Raw genomic sequence first — 5,320 nt, 5'->3', positions numbered from 1 at the left:
CTGTTCCTGTCTGCCTGTTCCCGTCCGCCTGTTCCTGTCTGCCTATTCTCGTCTGCCTGTTCCCTTCCGCATGTTCCCGTCTGCCTGTTCCCGCCTGTTCCTGTCCACCTGTTCCCGTCCGCATGTTCCTGTTCCCTTCCGCCTGTTCCCGTTCCTGACCGCCTGTTTCCGTTCCCTTCCCTGTCCGGCTGTTCCCGTCCGCCTGTTCCTGTTCCTGTCCGCCTGTTCCGGCCCGCCTATAGGTATCTGCCTGTTCCCGTCCGCCTGTTCCTGTCCGCCTGTTCTAGGCTGCCTGTTCTTGTCTGCCTGTTGTCTGCCTGTTCTTGTCTGCCTGTTCCCATCCGTCTGTTCCCGTCCGCTTGTTCCTGTCTGCCTGTTCCTGTCTGCCTATTGCTGTCTGCCTGTTCCGGTTCCCGTCCCTGTCTGCCTGTTCTTGTCTGACTGTTCCCATCCGCCTGTAGCTGTCTGCCTGTTCCCGTCTGCCTGTTCTCCTCTGCCTGTTCCCGTTCCCATTCACCTGTTCCCATCCGTCTGTTCCTGTCCGCTTGTTCCCTTCCGCCTGTTCCTGTCCGCTTGTTCCCATCTGCCTATTCTCGTCTGCCTGTTCCCGTTCCCGTCTGCCTGTTCCCGTCTGCCTGTTCCCATCCGCCTGTAGCTGTCTGCCTGTTCCTGTCTGCTTGTAGCTGTCTGCCTATTCCCATCCGCCTGTTCCCATCTGCTTGTTCCCGTCTGCCTGTTCCTGTCCACCTGTTCTCCTCTGCCTGTTCCCGTTCCCTCCCGCCTGTTCCTGTCCGCCTGTTCCTGTTCCCGTCTGCCTGTTCCCGTCTGCCTGTTCCCGTCTGCCTGTTCCCGTCTGCCTGTTCCCGTTCCCTCCCGCCTGTTCCTGTCCGCCTGTTCCCATCTGCCGGTTCCCGTCCGCCTGTTCCTGTCCGCCTGTTCCTGCCTGTAGCTGTCTGCCTGTTCCTGTCCGCCTGTTCCTGCCTGTAGCTGTCTGCCTGTTCCCGTCTGCCTGTTCCTGCCTGTTCCTGTCCGCCTGTTCCTGCCTGTAGCTGTCTGCCTGTTCCTGCCTGTAGCTGTGTGCCTGTTCCCGTCTGCCTGTTCCAGTCTGCCTGTTCCTGCCTGTAGCTGTCTGCCTGTTCCCGTCTGCCTGTTCCAGTCTGCCTGTAGCTGTCTGCCTGTTCCCGTTCCCTCCCGCCTGTTCCTGTTCCCGTCTGCCTGTAGCTGTCTGCCTGTTCCCGTCCACCTGTTCCCGTCCGCCTGTTCCCGTCCGCCTGTTCCTTTCTGCCTGTTCCCGTCCGCCTGTTCCCGTCCGCCTGTTCCCGTCTGCCTGTTCCTTTCTGCCTGTTCCCGTCCGCCTGTAGGTGTCTGCCTGTTCCTGTCCGCCTGTTCCTGCCTGTAGCTGTCTGCCTGTTCCCGTCTGCCTGTTCCTGCCTGTTCCTGTCCGCCTGTTCCTGCCTGTAGCTGTCTGCCTGTTCCTGCCTGTAGCTGTGTGCCTGTTCCCGTCTGCCTGTTCCAGTCTGCCTGTTCCTGCCTGTTCCCGTCTGCCTGTTCCCGTCTGCCTGTTCCAGTCTGCCTGTAGCTGTCTGCCTGTTCCCGTTCCCTCCCGCCTGTTCCTGTTCCCGTCTGCCTGTTCCCGTCCACCTGTTCCCGTCCGCCTGTTCCCGTCCGCCTGTTCCTTTCTGCCTGTTCCCGTCCGCCTGTTCCCGTCCGCCTGTTCCCGTCTTCCTGTTCCTGTCCGCCTGTTCCTGTTCTCGTCTGCCTGTTCCTGCGGCTTTGATCCTGTCAGTAGAGCCCAGAGACTCGTGCCTGGTCATCCTCATGTCTGAGTGCTACTGGTCTGATCTTACCTGCTGCTTCCTGTGTGATCAGTAACTCTGTTCTCTGCCTGTTGCTCTTCACATTCTGCCTTCACCTGTTCAGTTACGTTGTGGTTTATAACAAAGATCATTTATAACTGCTCACTGGGTCCTCCACCCGTTACAGGAGGAGGATGACAGATGTTAGTCTTGTCGTCATGGAGACATCTGGACCAATCGACCTTCAGCCTGAACTTTCACACATTACTCGCTGATGTCATTTAATGGGTCGTTGTCATGACGACAGCCCGCTCGTGTCATGGCCTGTTTTAGCAGGAAACGATGTGATTGGTTGTTTCCTGTGACCTTGCAGACGGAGCTGAGACGGCCGAGAGTCACGAAGCTGATCTATAATAATATAAACCACTACTACTGTAATACTGCAGTACTTTTACTCTAATACTGCAGTACTTTTACTGTAGTACTGCATACTACATCACTATAATACTGCAGTACTTTTACTGTAATACTGCAGTACTTTTACTGTAATACTGCATACTACATCACTATAATACTGCAGTACTTTTACTGTAATACTGCAGTACTTTTACTGTAATACTGCATACTACATCACTATAATACTGCAGTACTTTTACTGTAATACTGCAGTACTTTTACTGTAATACTGCATACTACATCACTATAATACTGCAGTACTTTTACTGTAATACTGCATACTACATCACTATAATACTGCAGTACTTTTACTGTAATACTGCATACTACATCACTATAATACTGCAGTACTTTTACTGTAATACTGCATACTACATCACTATAATACTGCAGTACTTTTACTGTAATACTGCATACTACATCACTATAATACTGCAGTACTTTTACTGTAGTACTGCATGGAGCAGCTGTGGGCCATGGAGCCTTTCAGCCTCACTGATGTTATTAGCATTAATTGTCATACAGCAGCTGAACTATTGACTGCTGATCAGGATGCTAATGTGAGCTCGAGGGTCTCTGACACGCAGGCTGAGAGGAGGAGCAGAAGGAGCAGGAGGAGGAGGAGGAGGACCATCAACAGGAGGAAGAGCAGAAGGATAGACAGAGGAGGAAGAAAGAGGACAGTTTTTATATCGGCCGTTTCCATGGTGACGGGACTACAGTGAGGCTCAGAGACAGATTCATTACACGATAAAAAGATCATTTAGATTCTGAGTCATAGTGAGAATTTAATCCGTCAAACCTCCTGCTGCTCCTCCTCCTCCTCTTCCTCCTCCTCCCCCTCCTCCTGCTGCTCCTCCTCCTCCCCCTCCCCCTCTTCCTCCTCCTCCTCCTCCTCCTCCTCCTCCTCCTACATCGCCTCCACAGATTATCGACACACCAGGTTGTTGTGAAACTGTCTTCATAGCCAACAATAGACTGAAACAGGATCCAGTTTATCAGACAGCAGCTTTCAGTTTGTCCTCCTCCTGCTCCTCCTGCTCCTCCTGCTCCTCCTCCTCCTCCTCCTCCTCTTCCTTCCCTTCCTCCTCCTCCTCCCCTTCCTCTTCCTCCTGCTCCTCCTCCTCCTTCTCGTCGTCCTCCTGCTCCTCCTCCTGCTCCTGCTCCTCCTCCTGCTTCTCCTGGTGCTGCTCCTCCTGCTCCTCCTCCTCTTCCTCCTCCTCTTCCTCTTCCTCTTCCTCCTCCTCCTCCTGTTCCTCCTCCTCTTCCTCTTCCTCCGTTTGCTCCTCCTGCTCCTCTTCCTCCTCCTCCTCATCCTCCTCCTCCTCTTTCTCCTGCTCCTCCTGCTACTGTTCCTCCTCCTCCTCCTCTTCCTCCTCCTCCTCCCCTTCCTGTTCCTCCTCCTCCTCTTCCTCCTCCTCCTCCTGTTGCTCATCCTGTTCCTCCTCTTCCTCCTCCTCCTCCTTCTCCTCCTCCTCCTCCTCCTCCTGCTCCTAGCCAACAATAGACTTCAGCCTGAAACATGATCCAGTTTATCAGACAGCAGGTTTCAGTTTGTCCCCCTCCTCCTCTTCCTCCTCCTCCTCCTGCTCCTCCTCCTCCTCCTCCAGCCAGGTGAGCAGGTGACGGACAGATGGCTGATCCAATCACCTCTCCCCAACCATCTGCAGCGTGAGGTTTGGTGTGTAGGCGTGAGCGTGCAGGAAGCAGCAGCCGGTCGATGGAGACAGAAACAGAGTGAAGTCATTTCTTTATTATTTATATAACAAACTTTATCTCCTCTCTGAGCTGTGTTTGTTCCCTCCTCCTTTCCTTTCCTCCCTCCTTTCCTTCCGTCCTCCCTTCCTTCCCTTCCTTCCTCCCTCCTTTCCTTCCTTCCTTCCTTCCTCCTTCCTTTCCGTCCTCCCTTCCTTCCCTTCCTTCCTCCCTCCTTTCCTTCTTTCCTCCCTCCTTTCCTTCCTCCCTCCTTTCCTTCCTTCCTCCTTCCTTTCCGTCCTCCCTTCCTTCCCTTCCTTCCTCCCTCCTTTCCTTCCTTCCTCCCTCCTTTCCTTCCTCCCTCCTTTCCTTCCTTCCTTCCTACCTTCCTTCCTTTCTCTCTTCTTCCTTTCCTTCCTTCCTCCCTCCTTTCTCCCTTTTTCCTCCCTCATTTCCTTCCTTCTTCCTTCCTTCCTTCCTTCCTTCCGTCCTTCCTTCCTTCCTTCCTTCCTTCCTTCCTTCCTTCCTTCTTTCCTTCCTTACTTTAGGTGCAAATGACATAACTAGTAAGTTATTATTTATATAACAACAAACTTTATTTCCTATCTGAGCTGCCAACAAACCAACACACTGCTTTCCTTCACCTGATGTGAGTCCTGCAGCTATTCTTAAACTGTGTGTGTGTGTGTGTGTGTGTGTGTGTGTGTGTGTGTGTGTGTGTGTGTGTGTGTGTGTGTGTGTGTGTGTGTGTGTGTGTGTGTGTGTGTGTGTGTGTGTGTGTGTGTGTGGTCCATCCAGGCTTTTAAACACACCTACATCACTCCAACTCCAACGTTCCTCTTATTTCCTCCTTAAAACAGTTTGTTAGAGACAGTAAAGAATGTAAAGAGTTTTTAACATTTCATCATTTTATTTTATTTATTGTTATTTTTTTATTGCTTGTAATATCTTTAATAAGGGAGTACTTCTTTTGTGAACAACTTTTTTTATTGCTTTTCAACTAAAACAAGTACAGCAGTCCAATACAAGTAAAAGGTATATTGCAATATAATAGAAATTAAAAATAAGGAAAATAAGGGATAAGAGAAAAGAAAGAGAAAAAAAAAGGAGAGAGAGAGACCAGGTGACAACCCCCCACCCCCCCCAAATTTGGATCTATATAAAACTCTTAATAAGGGAGTACTGTACAATCAGCACTGCTCCCCAGTAACCCATCAGGATCTACCTCCTTTCCTTCCTTCCTTCCTTCCCTCCTTCCTTCCCTCCTTCCTTTCAAACACAACACCATCAGGATCTACCTCCTTTCCTTCCTTCCTTCCTTCCTTCCTTCCCTCCTTCCTTTCAAACACAACACCATCAGGATCTATCTCCTT

Source organism: Scomber japonicus, chromosome 13 (assembly GCF_027409825.1).
Source record: "Scomber japonicus isolate fScoJap1 chromosome 13, fScoJap1.pri, whole genome shotgun sequence".
Classification (NCBI taxonomy): domain Eukaryota; kingdom Metazoa; phylum Chordata; class Actinopteri; order Scombriformes; family Scombridae; genus Scomber; species Scomber japonicus.
Note: the sequence above shows the minus strand (reverse complement) of the source record.